This window comes from Chaetura pelagica, unplaced genomic scaffold (genome assembly GCF_000747805.2).
Source record: "Chaetura pelagica isolate M959 unplaced genomic scaffold, ChaPel_1.0 scaffold31, whole genome shotgun sequence".
NCBI classification, from domain to species: domain Eukaryota; kingdom Metazoa; phylum Chordata; class Aves; order Apodiformes; family Apodidae; genus Chaetura; species Chaetura pelagica.
Window position 1 is genome coordinate 1,682,386 of NW_009952481.1, and position 23,957 is coordinate 1,706,342.

General features: G+C 35.5%; 1 protein-coding gene across 1 annotated transcript in view; it reads right to left on the reverse strand.

The window, feature by feature from the left end:
- The window catches only part of WDR70 (WD repeat domain 70), a 133,413-nt gene that overhangs the window by 100,679 nt on the left and 8,777 nt on the right, over window positions 1–23,957 (reverse strand). The window lies entirely within an intron of this gene.

A 23,957-nucleotide genomic window follows, 5' to 3' on the forward strand; every position in this document is an offset into this window, starting at 1 on the left:
TCAGTTTAGAGAGACAAAATACCACAGAAAACCACTGAACTGTGCAGATAAACTGTTAGAACAGTATCACAGAAATCTGGTTCAACTGCTGCATTATCTAGGCACAACAATAAGCTAGTATCTATAGCAGAAAGCTTTAAACTACTATTTTACTAGAAGTACTCAAAAAGTATGTTGCTTAAAAGCAACTTATGCTTGCTAATTTCTGTATTAAACGTGTTCAGTCTGCAGTTTCAAGTATTGTCCCTCAAACGTTACCTGAAGTACAGCTCATATTATTCTCTTCTCACAGGAAAGAAATTACAGAAGTCCAGCAAACTTCATAGGGGTACATTTGCACAAGCTCCCTGTATTGTAATTAAATTCAGAGCCACAGACATGCAGTTTTTCTCACATCCAACTTCAATAGATACATCTGTGCAGTGAGGATCATCATTCTTGTGATGATGAATGCAGAGAAGAGAATCTACTTCCATCCTTCAATATTGAGTTTGAAACATTATTAGAAGAAAAAGGATGTGGAAGGAAGCCATTCACAGACCTAGAAGAAAGCATGCCTCATTCCTCTTTTCAGAGTAGAGAAATGTTTTAGGTTGTTAGGCACCCAGCTGAATTTTCCATGACAGCAGTGAAAGCTGAAGTCAGTAGTAAGAGTTTAAATTGATTTTCTTCTGTACTTCTTAAAACTCATTTTGCAAACAAACACACATTGATGCTCATGTTTTGTTACACAAGTTACTCTTCATGCACTGATTAACACCATATTACTTGTAAAATGGGCAGGTTTTACAAGTAATATTTTTTGTTATTTTCCTCTATAACTTATATAGAAAATAAATAGCTATAAGATAAACAAAGACTGCATGACTGTATAGTCAAGAGAAAGATGGGAGTATGAAAAATGACAATATGAGAGATGGGCAAGATGCTCTTTCACAGGAAAAAAAGAAAATGTTTTTGGGTATGTAAGAGTGCATTATTCGAAACTTGCATGCAGAAGGAAGCCTATGCGTTTGAAAGAATGTTTCAACAACTTTTAATTTCCTCTCTTTTACGCGTTAGAGTTGACAGATGCATTCTGCTGCAAGCTCCTGTGTTATTAAACTCAGTTTGGCCCAGATCCTTGTAATCTGAGTTTTTGAATGTGAGGTATCTAAATATGGAAAACACTTACTTCAGACTTCCTATCCAGCCTTCAAAAAAGAGACAGAGAACTCTAGTACAAGAATCAGCATATCAAAATACTGAATCATTCTCTACATGAATTATTCAGGAAGTACTAGGCAACTGAATTCCTAAGATAGGTGCCTTGATTAGGTTGGATGAATCAGGGCCTGTATGTGTGTATTATCTTAAATTTTGGCCTGAAAAAGATAAAGGAAAATATTATGGAAAACAGGAAGGCACACATTGATATGAATAATCTTGACTGATATTCCCATTAAACACCCACAAAACTTGTTAATCATGGAATAAATGTTGATAGCTCCTAAGTCCATGACAAATGCAGAAAACCTCCAAAAATAACTGAAATACTGGAAAGGCTCTACAAATGCTATTTCTACCAGCTATCCTTTAATTCGGATAACACTCAAAACTGTATAGAACTTATGTCTTTAATTTTAAACATGGGAAGATTAAGGAGACGTTATTCTTTTATTTAGTGAGCTAAAATGCATTATTTCATGGTGCATTCAAGAATTACAGAGGTGCTTAAGTAGATGAACTTCCTTTCCAATGCCTACAGGAATTTATTTACTCAGTTTGGAAATAGTACTGTGACTAGCTTCTCTCAACATCATCTAATTCATAGCCTCATTAATTTTTTTGTTATGATCTGAACCAGAGTGTTTTGTCAGGTTTAACCAGCAAGGAAAAAGACTTTAGATTAAATCTTCATTTCAACACATGACTGCCTGAAAATAATAAATTCATAATGTTACTAAAGGTCAGATACAACATATTTTATTAGATAATGGGTCAAATGGTAACTCAGAGACTGTTCCCAGACACAAGTAACATGAACTGAATTTCCCCTTCTGTTTCATACCACTTAATAGCATGCCCCCTTTTGAAAGACTCCAACGGCTTAACTGTTAATAAAAGGTATTGCAATTAAGAGTCTCAGCACGGTTTGCAACTACCTTTTTTAGATAGAAACACTGTTCTTCTAAAGTACAGCAAAAAGCCTGCCTGATCTGTCTCCTCGGAGACAGCTCTAGGTAGATTTCAGGAGGATACTATTTTTCACCTAGATTCAAAAATCTGTCAGATAATTTCTAAATTCGTAACAAACCTTTGGTTTATGAAGTCATTGTTCATATTCATATTTATGACCTGTCAATTGTTCTCACAAAGTTCTCTTGAGCCTTTTCTAAAGAAAGTTGCAATCACTGATAAAACTGATTTAAATCTAAAACTGCCTGCAGTCATTCAATTTTCCTTTGCAGTTTCTGGAAGATCAATCTACTTAAGCTGAGTGTTCTGGTGGTATTTCAGACATGTCATATTCTGCTTACATAAACACTTACCTATTTAATTTTTACCATATCAGTTTCAAAAGCATATAAATACTTCATATTTGATAAAATAGTACGCACAGCTGCTACAGACCACCACGAAGCACCCATGCTCAGTCAAGACAAAGTTTCAGTACAGCAATAAGAAACACAGAATTACTACTACCTACCATGTTAAGAATTTAAAAAATCACTAGCATTTCAGTCAGACATATAATTTATTAATATTATTCCTTAGAGCTAAATAGAGTATTTCATTTTTACATAAAGCAATACTTCTAATTACTCAGAAACAGTAAAGTGGGTACATACAACCACAGATCAGCTGACAGTGAGGAGAAACAAAACAAACACACAACTAACATCTTCGCTCTGAAAGCTCTGCCCAGCCTGGCAGACAACCAAAGAACAACTTAACTCTGAAATCAGAAAGGACAAAAAACTGTGAACTTTCAACTCTTTGTAGTTTAAGTGCCAAATGCTTAGTTCAGATGCAAACAGGCCTCACGCATTCACAAATTTCACATTTTGCTTGATGAGAATTTCTACACCACACACATTCCAGACGAATGCCTTCAAAAACACACATAAAAGAATCCAAGAACACAAAATGCAGGACGAGACTGAAACTAGCCTTCCCTAAAGCATAACGTTTTTCAGCTTACTAGTCAGTTCACTTAGTTATTTACATTAAACTTGCTCCAAAACATCCTTTATCTAAGCTATACAGACACTCTCTCATTATCACCTTCTGGCAAGCATTAGGAAAAATAATACATTAAGTTCTTCCACTTGACTCCCCAAAACAAACCATGAAAACCAAGGTTATGCTAAAAATTTCAGAAGTAGTAGTCTGCCTTTGAAAAACAAAAATTACAACACTTTTAGATGTTTTTCAGTCAATAAAAAAAATTCTACTGTTCTCCAGATTTACTTTATCTTCAAATAAAATAATTTCTGAAGTATATATAAAATACATACCATACATGTACCAATTTTAGGATTTTTTAATATAAAAAAGGCCTCCTCGCTGTATTTTAAAAGTCACTGATACTATTCAGCCTTTGTAATTCATGCAGCAAAAGGCAATTTTGACTAAATGCACTTCTGTGGATGTACACTAAGATAATATATGCAGTCGAATAAGTATCACTGTTTCTTTTGCAGACTTCAAAACAAGTGTAATTAATTTTGGACTCATCAAAACCTAAAAAGCCAACACAAGCAGTAAGTGTTCAATATTTGGCACAGATACGGATATTTCTACAACTTAAATAAAATGCACTTTTTCTCTCATTAAAAAAAAGAGTCTGATATTCACTTTTAGAATTCTGGTGATCATGTTAGCATAGAATTTCACAACCATCAAGGTGATATGAGTAAAAACCTCTACACCAGTGTAACAGTAACCCATTAGTGAGCCATCTCTTTTAAATCAAATATGATTTGATGATCAAAATTTTAAAATACACCACTGGTAGATGAATTCTTGACCTCTGACTTAGTGTAGTTTCATTCCTGCAAATCCCAGCTTCCTCGCCTGAAAAAGTTGAATAAATAGTATCTATTGTAGGAATCTTCTACAGGATTTTATTCAGCAATGCTGGTGAAGATCTTCAAATTCCACTTAGATCCTGTTATTCTAAGCAAACACACTACAGTTAGCAAAACTGAATCCACAGACTATACTTTTCAGAAGTTCTCCAGCTGTGAGTGTAAAAAGGTGCCCACTCAAATGTTTACTCCAGGATCTTAAAATTCATGCATACAGTCCCACTTAGTGACAAACATTCCTATTGTCTACAAACTTTCTAATCAATTAGGATAACAAATTAAAAATACAGGGTGTGGGAAACCACCAGCTAGTCATGTAAAAAAGATCTACAACCACAGGGTGAAGGTAGGGTGCTGGGAGTTAAAATTACAGCATGTCTAAGTTACTGCAGGAAGGAAGAACAATTTCCTATCTAGCTCTCACAGCTGGTTCCAATTCTATTACTGTTTCGATTACTAATTCTCCCATGCCACCCATAAATTACCTTCAAACTATTAACATTTAAGCTGTCTTATAGAGCACAATTTTATGTAATGTGACATGAGAATAAATTGCTAAGTGACTTTAACTATGCATCTAGAAATAGGAAAAGATACATTTATATTGTACACATGGGAGGTCCATGCCTGAAAGAAACACACCTCTCTCCCTCTTCACTCAGGTATTTTCTTTTAACCAAAGCTTATGTCAGAAGGATGCAGTGCATTAGGCCAGATGATGCAATGCATCTGATATTGTTAAAACTGTTGTAATACCCAACAACACTGTAAATAATTTTCAAAATGTCCAAGGCAAATATTAAGCACTAAGTTAGAAACCACAGACAGGGTGAGTATCTTGGTTTTAATTTTCATCATAAGCCTCATTATTTTTAAAAGTTTTTTTTCCAAGAATTATAAAACATGCTTACCTTCTATGTATGTATGTTTTCTTTCTACACTGTCTGTAATTTTGAAATCCCTTCCAGGATACCATCAAAGATACTAATTTCTATATACATCATGTAGTCTGAAAATTCCAAATAATTATAATTAAACCTGACTAGACACAAAACTAAACAGAGAGCCACTGAGTTCTACACAGCAATAAAAAAAAAACATTATTCGGTATCGCTCTGTTGTGGACTATACAGGAACACAATAAAGACCCAAGACACTTTCCTATGGAATGATGCACACGTGTTAAATCCAACACTTACTGTAGTCATTCCTCAAGGAGCCTAAAGTATAAAAGAATATAGAAGCAATCCTTTCACTTTTTAAACCAGACTAAGATAAAGATCTATTATCTAGACAATACACAAATTTTTAGCTGCATCTAAAGGCATGGAGAAAGAAGGCAAAAATGTAACAATATCACATCTTACTGAAACACCCTATTTCACAGACTTTTACTGAAATTAAGGCCTTGTATACTTTTCTTACTCCGTAACTGTTAGAAAATGTAAAATATTAGATACTGAGATCTTCCTTAAAGTATCCAGTAGGCTTATTAATCTTCTTAATAAGGAGCTGCTGCAGATAGTTCACAATATATGAAGATACTTGAGTTACCAGAAAACTCTTCTTCCCTTTACAATCCAAAATTTAGGTTTCAATTATATGATTCAAGTCACTATTAATCATGTGCACAATAATATTACTGATCACAGTAAGATGGATTAATAGCAACATGCATATTCAATTTGGTCACAGTGGACAGTAAACTGTATTTTAAATTAATACTGCCTATCTGCTACATACCTGGTTTGAGATTTTCAATAAAATAATTGCTTTTAACTATCATGTCTTAAATGACATAAAAGGTCTTATTTTGCAGGTGTGCCACAATGATACATTAATAAGTATGGTAGATTTTTTTCCATGCATTTGCGCTGTTCAGATTCTACCAAGTCAGAAGGAATTACTAATGGTATTAATACAGAATAATAGACTCAAAGAAGAGTTTGGGTTGGAAGGGACCTTTAAAGGCCATCTAGTCCAACACCCCTGCAATAAGCATGCGCATCTGCAAATAGATTAGGCAGCTCAGAGCACGGTGCAACCTGACCTTCAGTGTTTCCAGGATAGGGCATATACCACCTCTCTGAGCAACCTGTTCCAGCTTTTCACCAACCTCGTCATAGAAAATGTCTTCCTTACACCTAGTGTGATTCTACCTTCTTTTTAATTTAAAAACATTGCCCCTTGTCCTATCACTTCAGGCTCTGTTAAAGAGCCTGTCCCCAGCCTTCTTATAAAGTCCCTTTAAGTATTGAAAGGTTGCGAAAGGTTGCAAAAGTTCTCCCTGGAGCCTTCTCTTCTCCAGGCTGAACAACCTGAAGTCTCTCAGCCTGTCTTTACAGGTGAGGTGTTCCAGTCCTCTGAATGTCTTTGTGGTCCTCCTTTAGAGCTGTTCCTACACACAACAGCCTCGTGACTTTCTGGCGCTGAGTACTCCAGAGCTGGACACAGTATTCCAGGTAGGGTCTCATCAAAGCAGAGAGAGGGAATCACCTCCCTCAATCTGCTGGCCGTACTGCTTTTGATGTAGCCCAAGATGAGGTTGGTCCTCTGGGCTCTGAGCACACTTTGCCAGCTCATATCCAGCTTTTCATCCACCAGCACCCCCAAGTTCTGCCCTGCAGGACTGCTCTCAAACCCTTCACCCCCAGATTGTGTTGCTAATGGGAATTACTCCAGCTCATGTGCAGGACCTTGCACTTCACCTTGTCGAACCTCATGAAGCCCACTTCTCAAGCCTGTCAAAGACACTTCGGATGGCATCCGATCCTTCAGATATGTCATCCTTTGAGGCACCCTAAGTCCCTTACAAATTCATTTACACAACAAAGCAAAAACAAACAAACAAAATTAGGAAAATAGATAAATAAATAAGTAGGAAAAAAATATTACTAAATAGATGAATAAATAAATAGCTGTGAGTATAATGCTCATATTACAAGCGAAATATTGCACTTGTTGAGAAAATAGATCTGTGGCATTTTAAATCTCCTCGCTGACTAACTGGTGAAGTTACCAGGGAATGCACGATTCCATAACTACCATTTCCATAAATACGCAAGCTAAAAAAATCTTACATCAGTTCTTCCCCTGTAACTAGGAAGTCCTTAAACATAGGTCCAACTTGCTGTTCTATCAAAAGAGAAATGACAGTATAAAACAAGTAAAAAATGAGCTTGAGAGAAGCAGAGAAGTTATAAACACTTACTGACCTTCCACAGGAAAAGTAGAAATGGTAGGAAAAAAGCTTTTAATGCATAAAATTATCTGAATCAAATGCAGTTCAAAGATTTTTTGCTCAGATTAGTTCCAATTCCCTGCTATGGACACTTTCCAGACAACTAATAAGGAACTCAAAATAAGGATTCCCACTTTTGCATAGTTTGCTCGGCTTGGGCAGAGTTTAACTCCCATTTATCAAATTTGTTCTGTACACCTGAATTCTTCACTTAAACCTTGTGTTTGACATCTGCTTTGGCCATATGATCCATGAAGTGATACAGTTTAGTTCTGAAGCTAATGCTATTTCATGTAACACCTATTGCCACCCCAGTTTTGACTGTTTCCCACGCCTTTTAGCAATCTACATTTTATCTCTTGGGAATCACATAAAGTAGATAGTAGACAACTTTACAAAAGAAATTTTTTACCATTTTTTGAGTGCCATTGTTCTGTTTACAAAGCAACTGTAAAGTACAGGTCACCTAAATGCTCTTTATTTAAGTGCTTGCTTTTTAAGTTTAACTTTACCTTCTATACCATACATTCAGGTACTCTGGATCCTTGTTTCATCTGGCTATCAGAAAATAATGGCTTTGTCTTGTCTTCAGGTCCCTCGCATGAGATCCTGCTAAAATTCTACAGATAGGCAGAAACTCACTTTATTTAAATGAAGCCAGTTAAACCAATTCTTTCAGAAACCACAGTATAGGGCAATCTATTAAAATGAGAAAACCTTGACACTGATGGTAACCTGTTCCCACCTGAAACCACCTGCCCTTGGAATTTCAGTGTAATACAGAAATTTAAAAAAAATTGACAAAGTAAAGGAATCCTGCTTTTAAAACACCATCATTACTTTGACACAAACGTACTAAAATTATTAAAGACCACCATAATGCATATTCATGCATTCTCAAATCCTCACAATCATTACGATACTGAACAATTCCAGTAGTGTGCAATATAGGCGAGGGAACAAACAAGCAAGAGTGAGCAAATATATATAAACAGATTACTGCATCTGGTTAGAAGAGCTTAGAAGTATCTAATAATACTGACAGGCACAGGGTAGAGACACATTGCACTGTCAAAATTCTTCACAATGAAGGGAGTGGGGGAGTTCTGGTTAAGACACCGGAATTTTTCATAAGCTTAGATATTTGCTCTGAGATCATCATTACTGTTCAAGCTTGCTGACAAACTGAACTTTAAGAACTCAAATAACCTATAGGCTATATTGTGATATGTATGCAACTTAAACTACCTACCCCAATGGATGAAAGACCCAAGCTGACTTATTTAAAACTTGTAATTACAACAGGATAAGGTATGTTAAGCCTGACGTTTACACAGTAAACCTTTCTCATCGTAAAAGTGACAAGCTGAGAGATTATTGTCAGTGTGCCTGAGCTTCTCCTCCACGGTTTTTCAGCAAAAACAATGTCACAGAGCACACTCAGGCAGTGTATTATGAGGAGCTCCTACACAGTGTTTCCAAAAAAACCTATTAAATCTAAAGCTGGTTGTCTTCTCTGATGAGAGATTGGTAGTTACAGATAGAAGAGAAATTAAGTATTATTTATTTGCCTTATTTAAAATACAAACGTTCTGAACATCTAAGTGTTTGGATTCTCATATCAGTTCACCGCCTGAAACACACACTTTCTAGCAATTCGTTGGTGCCTCAATCACTCCTGATTTCATTACTTTATCTGGAAAACCAGTATGTACAAACTGCTTTGAACCAAAGCCCAACTGGAGTAGGAAGTTCTCCTGCTCCAATTAGTTCTAAAAGTGAGCCAATTACATTACTGGTTATTCTACCATCCAAGAAAATACAGCTTAGGAAAACACACTTTAAAGATACTTTCTTGCCTATGCATATATTAGGTTCAGTCTCTTCTCAGTGATGACCTGTAATAGGACAAGGGGAAACAGCACCAAGTTACAGCACAGGAAGTTCCACTTCAAACACCTTTACCATGAGGGTGACAGAGCACTGGAACAAGCTGCCCAGAGAGAATGTGGACTCTCCTTCTCTGGAGACATTCAAAACCTGTCTGGAGGTGTTCGTGTGTGATCTGCCCTGGGTGTTCCTGCTGCAGCAGGGGGGTTGGACTTGATGATTTTCAGAGGTCCCTTCAAACCCCTATGATTCTATGATACACAGATAACTGCCAGAAGGAAACAGGAATCTTTGCACTCTCATTATTTTTTTCTCTCCATACTTCTCAGAGAAATACTTCCGAGTAATACTGAGTCTTCTTCTGATGCTTCGCTCACTCACAAGCAGCAGAGGATCCACACTCCGTTCTTACCTCAGTGACTCACTGTACTGTTGTTTTCTCATGTTACTGATCTTTAGTTGCCTAATTCACCTCTGTATCATTGAACTGCTGTGTATGACCTGTGTTATAAGAGGTCTGCTGTCAAAAATCTGACTGCATGCAGTACTCCAAGATGGAGCTAGACAATTTTTTTTTCCTCATCAGCCAGAGAAGCTGTGTAATTTCATTACATTACACCACTTGGTTGCAGAGTCTATCATGAGGTTTCTCCTTAGAAGTATCAGACACAGTTGCAGCTTCTATCAGTTCCTACACGAGACAACTCCCCAGAGGTAAACTAATGCGAATTGTATTAAACTACATAGAATTAAACTACAGCTGACAACTATTATTTTTGCCAGGGCTGAACTAGTTTTCATAACTATGATGCGATTTCAGCAGATCTCATTTAAAATAACATTATAAACAGCATAGTTATAGCTCATTTAGATTTAGCAACATTCATCTTACTTTGGGGACTTAATATTTTTGCTGAAAATGCAGTGAATTAGTTGACTACTCCTCATTCTACATTCAAACACTGATTGCAGTTTCTTATTTAGACTACAAGACTTCAAGAAATCACAAAAAACTACCATTGGGCCTTCTCACAAATTCTCTGTCTATTCAATGTATCATAATTGCCTTCCCCAAGAAAAGTATTTTATGGACAGCAACTGGACTAAGCCTGATACGATTTATACCAACAGTTTAGAGAGAATTGAAAGGATCTGCCCTTAAAATTGCAGTTGTTAAATATGGCAACTTTCTTTATTACTCTATTACTTACAGGCTTGCTCTATCACAATATGAATGCAAAAATTTATTTGATATTTTAAAAGCCTATTTTTCAGAGATTACTTTTCAGAAAGGAGGAACATACAACGTGGAGACAGTAGAGAGCCCCAAACCAACTGGTTGCCCTCACCAAAGAAACTGCTAGACAAGGCAGCATTCACTCATGGAACAAAGGAGCAACTCTGAAGGACTTTTCAAAAATAAAGGTAATAAATTCCAAGTTCAATTAAGTAATTAAAGCAAATTACTATCTTATTGGAGTAAAAGTAACCCATGTCAGAATTTTTAAGCTATTTTTTATTGATATATACTGTGAGGTTTAGTCTGTCATTCTTATTTCCAGGATTTCATTTTGGACAACACACACACTTCTATCCATTGAAGTCAGTCACAAAATTATCACATACTTCTATGTGACCCAGCATGTCACCTCATACACCTGCACACTCATGTATGTCTTCTAAACAAGGCAGGGAAAACCTGAGGAAAGTGAACATTTGAAAAATAAACAAGTGGCATGAAAAAGCAACTAGAAGCTTATATCTCCAGTATGTTAATATTTTCCACATGAAAAATCAGCGAAGTTAAAAAAAAATTTATTTTTCAGATGGTCTTAAGGCACAGAATGTTCAGAAATACCAAGACTTAAAACCAAAGAACGAGAAGGGGTTGTCTTTAAAATGACTCAGCACTCTGTGTGTCACAGTGGTCTCGTAAAATAAGCATGTGTAATTTTCAGACACTGAGGATGATTAAGCTAGTTATTTTTTTCTTTTTAATTTCCATTCGTGATATTTTTGGTACTCAGTAGAAACGGTGGTAATACAATTAATGTACTTAAAGAAGTAACGTCATTGAGAAATATGTTTATTCTTACATTTAAGACAACAAGAGCAACTATGTCATGACATTCCCCTTTCAAGAGACATACACTGACTATTTGTACTGAAAAATATTTCAAATCTGGTAGCACTGAAAGCCAGCTGATCTTTACTGATGTGTTTATAGCCTGATACATAGGTTTGATTTCTCTGCACAGAACAACATGTTCCAAGACACCCTAAGCAACAAGTTGGTAAAAAAAAGACAGGTAAATCTCTATGAATCCAGGTGATGCATGAAACTTTTTTATATTTTAAGTGAAGCCTAACAAGTTTTTAATATATGTTACATTATGGAGTTCAAATATTTAAAAATTAATCACTGTTTTTCCCTTCTGCTTAGAATATTCTCAATATGAAGAACCAGAGTTCACCTTTTCCAAACAACTGCAAATTTATCTTGAAATCTAATGTTGAGATGATTTTGCTTTTCAATTGAACCATCTACATCATCCATCACATTTATGAATAGTTTATTTTTCGAAGGAAATCTAATCTTTACCTCCTAATTTGGCTCCGTCAGCCCTGTCAACTCAGCACTTTTACAAAATTTGCTTTGTGCAAAACTGTAGCTAGCACAACCAAAACATTTGCAAGACATTCACCCAACCTGCAGTAAATCTAAAGGCTTCAAAGTTGGCCCAGAGATTCAAGAAAATGCAGAAAATATGTCACTCATTTTTGGTAGCTTTTTTTTTGAAGACAATGACTCACAGCAAAATAAGGGGGTAATCTCTGCATGTTCTGAGTAAATGGACATTTTTTATTATTTTCACTTCTGGTATTTCAAAACAGGCACAAATGAACACAGTTTTACACCAAGCGGCCAAGGAGGCTTTAAGTCCCTCCAATTAACATTGACTAATGAAAAAATGCTGAGTCTGACCTATGGTAGTAAAGCAGAAATAAAAATTTTCACAACTATAATTTTATTTTTTTTGTAGATTACTCAAAAGCCAAAGTCATCATGATACAGCATCATAGAACAGCAGCAGAAATGTACTACTTACAGACCGCTTTTTACTCTGCTTGCATTTGTCCTGCCATAAGATTTTGTTTGCTCTACAACTCCAGCGATTCACCATCACCATTTGTTTCACAAGATCCAACAGCAAAACAGTGAACCATGGTGAGCAAGTCCTAGACATCTGGTTAAACTTGGAAAATAAGAGTGTCCTGTTCTGGCCAGCATCTCTCTGTTTTCTAATATAGCATGGGATAGGATGCAGTCTGTGAGCCTGATCTGCTTTATGTGATCAATACAAAGTCACACACACCATGTTGCACACATACTTCATATCACAGAGACTGCCTACATTTTCGGCACAGGACAGATGTTTCCTCCTGAATAAGGAAAAGTCTGAAGAATTAAGCACTCCAGTATGCCAAAGCTATATGGTCAAACTCAATCAAAATATCTTTCACACTTTGTTTAATAAAATGCAGTAAAAGGAAAAAAAAATAATGGACACAGGCAGTCTCTGTTAAAAATTCAGCTCTGTTTTCCCACTCCTTTTAGAGATGTAAGCTGCTGCAAAAATCCTAAGTAACTTTTCCACCCTCCAACTAATCTTCCAAAGTTGACAATACCATCTCTTAACAGAAGAGGAAAAGGATCAAGGCTCTATGTGTAACATAAATAAATATTTTAAAATGTTTGTTTCCCTCTTTAAATTAAAACTATTAAGTCCTGCTGTTGACTCTACCGTGGTAGGAAGAGAAGAGCTAATTCACATAAACTAGTGGAGGCAGACATTAATACAAAAATGGCCATAAGGCAGAGGACATTGTAACAGTAATAAAGGCTCTCAGCTCCTTCAGACACCTGAATTAGTCTACAAATATACACCATACTGTAAGTTATAAGGAAATATCACCTATATAGTGGAATTGTTAAATACATGAGTTAAAAAAAGACATGTCAAGCTTTCTAGCATTTCCATGCAAACAATTCACATATTAGTGAGAACTCCAACTTCTTTCATTCCAGATACTATAACTCCTCAGAACCAGTTATCCATGACGAAAGTTTGTGTCATGCATAGAAAAATAACTTATATTCCTAATTTCTATAGGACTTTCAGGATTTATTTTCTGTATTCATACTCATTACTATATGAAAGATGACCAATATGACCTGTAGTGTAAAAGGGCCACAGTGACTGGGTCCAACCCTTATACAAGACCTTTTGCTTCATCACAGGAGAATGTACACATGCTCACTGCAATGAATTCAATGCATCTAAATAATTCAAATAAAAATATTTAAAACATACTATTTAGTCTAAAAACTAGTTTCAAGTTTATTGCTGAAGAAGGCTACAGAAACTACACAAGACACAGAGAAGTACCAGGAAGGCTGGTACACATCTAAGATGTTTTTACTGCCCCCTACTGCAATTTTAGAGAAGGGGAAAAAAAAAAATGTATTCATGTCGCCTGAAAATACTTGGGTTAAGGCCTGTCAAAGAAGTAAGATTATCTTTTAAGTCAAACACTGATGGCATCTCATGTAGACCAGCTGAAACCTGAGTATCAGCTAGGTAACTCGTGTATGAACTGCAATGCAGACACAATACCACAGAATGAACCACCTGCAGCAGGGCCCTCCCTTTGCAGCCAGCCTGCATGCAGCTGTGCTGTCCCAGGCTGCCCAGAGTACAGAGTACTAACTTTGGGACTCCCTCACTGCTCTCATACAGACACACAGAACACTGCTTAGTTCCATGAGCACCTGATTTCACCTTGAGAGCACACTTTACTGCAAAACACTACACATTTTTATCTAATAAACACTGGCAAATTAATTAAACTTGGAAATAAAAATGGAAGTCACAAATCACCTTCTTTCTGCTAGTAGCAAACTATGTTTTGTCTGCATCTGCTGTGTCATCAATAGTGTAAAAGCAAAGATCCAATGCTGGCAGGTCTGCTGATTATCCATACTCAGTCCCACCTACAGAGCTGTAAGTCCATGTCTGCAGTCCCACTGAAGTCAACACAATTATTTATACGGAAAAGGATCTAATCCTCCAACCTCAAATACTCAACTTGAGCCAGCTATTTATTAGCTATTTGTATTAAGTTCTATTTCAGATAAGTGAAGAGAAAGCTCGTTACCCCTACAGCATAAAGGTCATGTGGGGATTATTTTTTCTATATTGGGAATTTGTTACATAACTTAGCATAATTTTGCTACTCTTGCACATGATGCTTTTGAGCTGGAAATAACTTTTGTTTTACAAAATAATGTTTTACTTGAAAACCAAACACTATGCCTACCTCACCTAACTTTTTGCAACTACATTAGAGACCTCATATAATACATGTACAATGATTTTCAAGGCTGTTTCTTCCATTTTCTTCTTTCTTATATCAAGTAGGTATTCTTTGAGACATTTCAAAAAGTTTTTCTACAAAAAAAAACTGATGTAAAACCAATAATTTTCAAAATTAAACTAAAATTCTTGTAGTAGAATAAAGGAATAAGTAGTGCACAACCAAGTGCACTCATTGCAATTTGAGTAAGAGCTTAAAATAAATTTCAGAAGACGTGTCTGGACCATGAATAGATGGTTAATAAAAATGCATATGAATGATTCCTTATGATTCATCTCCTTTGGAGAAATTAATTATTTTGGTTTATGAAAGGAAATTCGAAAAATTTTGTAACACATTCCACTAATGTTTGTTTTTATGAACATTAAAATGATGCATCGAATAAACATTTGGAATTAGCAGAGAAGGCTAACTTGGTAAAATACTACTGAATATCTTCATAATTTGAAAATAATTGTATTAAATACTAAAACACACACACACAAAAAAAAAGCAGGAGTAAAGGAAGGAATTTCAGTATGACTGTTATGTGATCTGGATAGCGTTAGCATGAAGTATGTATAGTCCCTGTACACTGCTAAGTGCCCACCTGCAAATAGGAGATGCCATTGCAGCAGTTGTAAAACATTACATGTGGTAGTCTCACATTCATAAAAATCCAAAATCATCTTTTAAACAAACAGCAGAAATTCCAAGAGTCAACAAAATAGCTCTCCAAGGATACCACTCGAGCAGTTCGCAGTTCCAACAGTTCAACATAAATCATTTGTTAATCGAAAATCCTGTGAAGACTTGTTCTGGAAAGGAAATGTTACTTACACTCTTCCTTCAAATACAGCCCTTCTAAATGGCTTAATCATCCCTACCTTAATTCAAATACTTATTACAATCCACTTTATTTTCCTCTTTATTCAAGCAAGAGTTACCTACACCTCTATTTTTCATTATTCTGTTCAGAGCATAAACAATTTTATCAAAAAGATAACACTCACATGCCAGATAGAAGAAGAGAACCTGCTATCTGCCATTTACATAACCTGCTATCTGCCATTTACATATTCCAATATATACCAACAGTGTAGAATACAGTGTTAGTAGCATTGCTGTTAGCTACCGTTCCAAACTTAGAAATATATATTCTAACACTGATAGAAACAACATGCTAAATATATTTCTTTATAGAATTACTTAGGAAATTTGTTGCATTTGCCAACAAAGGTATCCGACTCCGGTAAGCATTTTGAATTCTCAAAGGTTTAGTTTCAGTCTCTTCACCTCCAAAGACCCTGACTTCTACTGGAAGCAAAGAAAATCCTATTTAGGATCAGATGTTCACATACTATTGCATGAACAGAATTTCCTAACCTCCTCATCTACATATTCTCGTTAAATAATACAAGAGTACTGTCTTGTGACTGAGATATGCAAGTAGAATACATGCTTAGAAAGACTTAGAACATTTTTCATAAGAAGTAGGTCTTAGAATTCTACAGCTCCAAGGTCACCCATATCTCAAACACACCTGGCAAGAAAACAATTCTACTGTCTCTCTAAGAACAGTGGAGGACATAAGCTTCTACAAAATCTTCATGTTATAAAAAAGCCAAGGTTCTCAGGAGAGAGAAGCAGGACGATCATGTTTCAAGTGTGGGAGCTCTACAGCCAGTGTATCTGGCCCAGAGATGAAGAACATCTTGCATCACTCCTAGCAGTTCTCTTTCCAGCTATAGTGTGGTACCAGAGGTTCCTAAAGAAGCTTTCTACAGGCTCCTCAGGTTAGGCTGACCTGATAAAGGGTATCTAAAGGAGCTGGCAAAGAGTAAAAACAGGATGTAAGATGGTCTCTAAACTTTGATAAAAAGGACAGTAGTAATAGTAATTACATTCTATGTAACTTTTTATTTAATACTACTAATATCACCTCTCTCTAATTTTTAAAGTACCTTGAAGTCAACAAATATATGCCTATTAATCTTCTCACAAAATATTTTTAGAAACAAACTCACAGGACTAAGTATCTATCTTCAGAGGAAACATTCTAAAACAACCTCTATTTAGTCATATTACTAATTAATTAAATTAATTAATTAAAGCAGTATCATGTCACCAAAAAGGCATGGCACGATACACAGCAGAGAAGTCTTGGCCTTACTATGCTCTACAGAAGAGATAGAGACCTTGGAAGTACATTTGTTTTCTCTGCAGACAAAAAGTAATCATGAACTGTAGGGAACTGGGTTGGAGAGAAGAGGAGCAAATACCCCAGACCTTAATGCAAAAGACAAACATTCCCTAAAGGAATTAGTTACAGCCACCCTAAAACACAGTCACCACATTAGCTTCTTCTTGTACATTGTTCATATGATGCTCTCAGTTTCTTATGTTAACTTTCCCTTCCTTTCCAACTTCTGCCTAATTCACACACATTCTTACACTGAGCTTTCTTATTAAAAATAAAGGGAGTTGATTTAGTTTTATTTTAATTTTTGTTAAGCTTGCAAATCCTCTCTCACTTCTGAGACTATCTCTCTCATTATTGGCAACACCAGTAAATGGTAAGAAAAATTCAATTACTTGTTTCAAGTTTAGTATGAAGAAAATACATTTTCCTGAATTTCACAGCAGAAATACTGTGAATACCTAAGAACACATTATGCACACACATGACCAAAGTATTTTCCTCCTGATCATATAGAAAGGTAACACAAAAGAAAACTGAAAACAATGGTAATTGCTACCTATTTTCATCAACATATCAATATCTAAAAGTAGCTAAAAAATAATGCCTCTCATTCTCAGACTCTTTTCTGTCTCTATAGCACACATAAAAATGGCTTTATTCAGCTTACTTCACTTTTCTTGTTTAGACAAAACGAACATGACTAGGTAAATAAGATTCAGCAGTTACCCGGACAGACAATCCTCAGCCTGAAATGTTATGACTCCTCAGCACAACTAAAAATTCCCATACCGTTTATTTATTTTTACACCAGGCTTTTTATCCTGGTACCCTAGCCAAATTCTAACTGAAGCAATTACACTCTACTTAAATTCTCCATCTAAATCAGCAGGAAATGGCTTTCTTCCATTCCGAACAAACAAGTATTACCAGTATATCCTCTAAAATTTACAAGTGTCTCAAAACAATTCTAAAACTTGGAATACAGCTGCACTATCATTTTGGAAATATGCCCAAATCAGAGTACAGCCTTGGAGAGGCCCAAGGCTGTACTTGTTTCAGGGACATAATTACAAAATTATGAGTATCAATTTGGTACTGCTGCAAGAAATAGTTCTCTATTTCAAAGAAGAATCAACTGTAACTAAGCTCCACACAGAAGATGAAGTCTTGCAAATCTGGCAAATTCTTCCAGAAACCACCTCTATACCTGTTGCTTCAAGTGAGGCAAAGTGTCACAAGATGGTAGCACTCCATCAAGTTCTGCCAAAGATCTCAGCACATACTCTAACGACACAGAAGAGAACATTAACAAACACCCACTCTCTTAATAATGTATTTTAATAGATGTCATTCATTACCTTGAAAAATAATAATGTCCAAGACTTTAAGCTGTCCACCCACCAACTCTGACATGACTGTTTTGCCTGTTCTCCTCCAGCCAGATTTTACTTCGATTGCACAAACTCCTAGTGTATCTTGCCAAGGCAAAAAAGCTGGCAAAGACTGAACTGTATCTCCTACCTCAAAATTAACCACACGAAGTATTGCCATCAGTAACAATTTACCGTTTGAAAAACAAGCCATCTTCTCCATAAAACATCCTGTCTTGGAAACAAAGAGATTTTCTTCAAGTTTTCCAGAAAAGCACAGTTTTTCAGGATAGAAACCAAACCTGAGAGTCTTCAGACTACAGCAGACACTCTGCTTCCTCTCTCCCTCTCTCAGTGCCAATTTTCCACATGGTTGTAAGCTGACAATCAAACCAGGTTTTTACACCATTAGGAGGAAAAGCACTACAGAAAAGCACTGATTGCAGTTGAAATGGACAAGTTTTTTTTTTCATTTTCCTCACTCCCTACGGTAATGCAAATCTTTCATACAAAACAGAAATCTGTAACAAGAATATCAGAAATATTAGAGAGCATTGACTCCAAGCGTACCTATTGTCCTTAAAAATACCTGATACATAGGTATTCCTTACACCATACAAATATTTGTACAAAACAAGCACTGTAAAGTATTTGTATATGTAATTAAAACAAACTGTGTTAAGTATGCCTTAAGAATCATCACAAGTATGTTAAGAATCATCACTTCTGACACAACTGGAGGCGAGTTTATTTGTTAAATGTAACTACCATCAGTATTAACACAGAATTTAATCAATCTAGAAAAATGCTTTACAACAAGCACCACAAAAACATGAGTATATAAAGTGAATTTACATAAATTCAGAGAAAAAAAGTAACTTAAGTCAAAATTCACATATACAATACAATATATATGGCTTTCCTCAAAATTTTGTTCTGTTTGTATCACATGTAAACATAAATTACAGAAATGTATAAGACTCAAAAACTAGCAGTGCTGATTCAAAACATGTGGCAATTAACTGTGATTATTAATTTTACTGTAAAAACACAAATAATGTATTAAAAATTCTCATCAAAGTTCTTAACCACCATCTACTCCTTCCACCTGATGATTATTCAGTAAAACACCCCATGAGAGCTGTGTGGTCCTGGGCCTATCCTGGACTCAAAAGATGCTAACCTCACAGTAAACAATTTTAACAAATGTCTCTATTGAGTTTCTCGTAAGAAAGTAGGAACAACTGAACAAGCAAGAACAATGGTGGGAAAACAACGTTCCTCTAATGAAAACAACATCTAAAGTCAGGCTTGAGAGACAGTAGCTACCAGTATTTCAATGCATTTTATCTCTTTTACAAAGTTCACAAGACTTCAGATTACAGAACTGCAACTCATGTAAGTGTTAAAGGAAAATTTGTTTCCTTCAGGGTCAAAAATTTAGATACTTGTGTGTTAAAGAAGTTACTTCAACAGCAAAATATGATAACAAAAGGGAGACAGTCTCATAGTACATCTGGAAACAAAAGAATTATTGAATGGAGCTTTCCATTTCTCTTCTCCCACTTCTGCCCCCATGCATACCAACCACAGCCTGATGTACAAGCAAGAAACAGGAATCACAGAGTTCTCATAACAGCAACACCTGCCTTCCTTGGGGCTCACAGGATCATACTGTGATCACCAATCGATCAACAGGAAATCAGGAAAGCACAGCTGCTTCCTGATTCTCTTCACAGGAAAGAAAATAACTGAGTTCATGAGCAGGAGTAAGGGGAGGCTATAGACCCCAAAGGCCTCTGGCATCCAAACTGACACAAAATCTTCCCAGTTATAAATTAACTGTTTAGACTGAAAACCCACAAGTCTCATATTTCTGCTGCTCTGCTTATTCTCAACCAAATCTATTCTAGACTGTTTTGTAACTATTGTCTTAAGTTCAGACAAACTTAAATCACACCAGTCTGCAAGTTACCTTTCTGTCTGAAACTTTTCACTAGGGTCTTGTAAGTCTGGTTTCCAGTAACTCCACTATATTGAGCTAACTGTGGCATTATTAAAATACATAAAAATAAATAAATTAATTCTGTAATCTTGCTAGAAATTAAAACAGTAAACTAGAAAACCAATTGACTACTAAGAAAGAGAGGCTGAAGTAGAATTAGCTGTTTCCAAGCATTCTCTTCCCCTTGGCATTCTAGAGAAGCTTACAGAACTAAGGTAAGAGTTTTGTCAAAAAAGATGCCCCTTGTCCTTCAGAGAAAGACAATGAAAAAAAAATACTTGGTGCTCAGAATTCATAAACATGAGAGGTGTACAAGCAATTATATTAAAAAATATTAAAATCCGTATCTCATTGGCACATGACAGACATCGAGTTAAAGAAACAATCCAGTTGCTTTTTCTAAAATTATTTATACATATAACAGGCTGCATTTTAGATATCTCAGTGTACAAAGCCCTACTAAGGTGCAGCCATCTTTGATGGAAATCAACAGAAAATAGGTACACAGGACACTATGGTACAGAAGGCCATACATATTGCCTCCAAAAAGATACACAGTTTTACCACTTAGGAGATGTAATGCATCCTACAGTTTCTACTTATTAAATAATACTGTTCTCCCACACCAATATGCTACATAAATAAGTGCTCAGAATTTACTTACTTTCTCCTACAAAACCTCATTTATTCCATAAATATGAATAAAGGAAGGAGTCTGCTACAACTTGGCACTAATCTCTAGTTTGAACATTATTACATTTAGAAACACATACAGCACTCACTAGGGAGATGAAAGAGATGCTTATGCCATAAACTAGAAGAGCAGTATGTGTAGGACCCTTGATTCCCATGAGTCTAATAAAATTACTCAACTAAAACTACTCAACAGAAGAGTTGTCAAAGGATGCCAGCCTTCCACTTACGATGCAATAAGACAGATGTAAGATATTAGTGTATTTCTATTATAGATTACTTGACCAATGTAGTGAAACTTTCTTCGACGCAACTAAATAATTTTGATAGTTCAGGGCAAGCAGGCAACACCAGTGCCAACACACATAATTGAAAAGTATATGTATTTTTCACTTCAGAATGGAATTACAGCAGCTAAATATATAATGTTTTTTGCTAACTGCAGAAAGTGACATCTCTAACAGACCATGGAAACAGTGGAAAAGTGTTCTCAAATTTTAATCCAGGCATACAACAAAATTATGGTCAAACCACAAGCTACTTATATCAATTCTCATTTGCAAAGGAAAACCCAAGTAATTCTTGACTTAAGTTACATGAAAGATTTAGATATATAAAATGAGCCACCATTATTTAGCTAATCTGCTAAGTGTGAGTTTTAAGCAAAATTCTCTATTGTTTTCCACACACACAAATTTCTCTTAATTATTAGGAAGAACTATCTGGAGATAATTCAGTTTAGAAATCAACTTAATTCCCTAAGATTCTGACAGGAAGGCATTCCATAGAAATGTAACTTTCCTCTTTTTTTTTTTTTTTCCCCTAAGACAACTGCTGCCTATAATTCTGGTGTTTTCAATCTCTATTGTTTAAAAAAAACAAGTAAGGACATGACATGAAAATGAAGCAATGAACAATGAAGTAGAGTACAGAAAAGACCAGGATGAATAGCTACAAGAGATTCCTGATGCAAAGCTTTGTGCAATATTTCAAAGAAATATTAGCATACATGAGGCTTAACCTTGGGTTTAGCTGCCAGGATATAATACAATTTCAAATTTACATTGTTTTATTTTAGTAAATACTTTGAGCATATCTGAAGACTTTTACTCTCCTAAAGATTAAAGATACATGGTAGAACTTGATTCTGAAGTCTGACTGCCTCTTGCTGTGAGGCTTCAATTATTCAGTGCTATAAGGCAGCTATAAGCTTCACAAGTGCCGACAGCAGAGCAAGAGATTTTTTTAATAGGAAAATAAATGAGGACTCCTAGAGAGAGCTGTAATTTAGAGGGGCACTCTGAATACACTCCAAAAAAAGAACTAAATACCTGTGCAGAAAAAGCATGTATTTTTTGAGATTTATCACTTCCTAATACATTAATGCACAAAGTTAGCAGCTATTAACACATACTTTCAGAAGTTGTTGCCCTTTTTTGTAACACATTGTGAGGTTTTATTCCAAAATGACAAGCATCTGGATGCACCACAACTTTGTGTACACACTAACACTCTGCATGATACAGAAATAGGTTGAAAAGTATCTAGCAACAAAACAAGAACAAGATGAAACATTTCTTTCAGCGTCAATAAATTTAAGTACTTTTCAAATCAGAAACTACTGTTATGATTAACTTTTGGAGAGATTCATGTTTGAAAAAATTTCTTGATGAAGCACTGCATTTTGAGATTTTACCATGAGTTGAAAATGTATGAACAAGCAGACCTGAGATAGGAAAACATGAAAATTGGCAGAAAAGTAGTGACTTCGACAGACATGATCCATAGCAACTGAAATTTGCAGAGTCCATGGCACCCTCAGGAACATGGACTCACTCCACAATGCTCTAAAAGCCAAAAGTCATGAGAAATCCTAATACAGATCAATAGTAAGCTGAAAGTTAACTTAAGGCTTACAACATTCTCAAGGAAAGTTTGGTATTTAGCTGCAGTTGGTTCTCTAAGACAGGAAAAGTAATGTGGAGTGCAGATGAAATAACAGGACTTATGGCACTAAAATGTACAGTATGACAATTAAAGAAATCCATAGGCAACAGTGAATCCAAGCAGATCAGATAAAGTAATAAAAAACACTAAGGTATGAGAATTTTCAATTACTTATTCCCTGGGGGAAAAAAAATAATATTGTGATTTTACAAGGTAAAGTTTGCCTTAAAAATCAGTTATGTCATTGCTTAAGAAGTTCCTCCTCATTCTGAGTAGTCTAAACTCATGTTTAAAAGTTCACAAGATGCAAAAGAAGAGATTATACCGGAAAAGCATAAACTAGACACACAGTCAAAACTGCAAAGGAATTGACAAGAAATCTTTGAGACACCTGATAATTTGTTTCTTAGGATTATTTGTGTAGCAGAACGTAAGAGTTTTTTCTGAAACCAAATGGCTCAAACCAGCGCAAGTAAGACTGTTTTACAGGATTTCTATCTTTGTTGCTACAAAACAACATGGAAATTATCATACAAAATCTACTGTCACAAAATATTAAATCCAGGAAGTTTTGGAGAACGAACATCAAACCATTAAACTTTTAACTAGAGACAGATTTGTCTATTGAGCACCTGTGATACCCAGCTTAGGTTGTTCGGGGGTTTCTTGCTTTTAATATAGATAGAACAGACAATCTATATGGTATCTAACAACTGGTTTGGCACTTCTTTATATTTAGAAAAAAACAAAACAAACAACCCTCTTTTGCCACAGTTCATTTTCTTAGAACAGTTTTGGCACAATTGTTCTCCCTAGATTCAAACCCACCTCTATTTGCTCTTTCTTGTAAAAAATTCTACACATGCAATTGGAAAAAAACAGAAAAAAAAAATAAGCTATTTTTTTAATGTGGTTCATAATGTGAAAACAAAAAAGAGTAAACAACATATACTGATGATTAATTTCCCTTGAGATTTACATGCCTGCATTTTTTAAAGCCCTTGTATTTTTAAATGAAAATAATTATTTGCTTTTGTGCAATAATCATTAGAAAAAAAAATAAAATACCTACATTTCAAACAAAAGTCACACTTCACCTGCAAAATTCAATCATAAA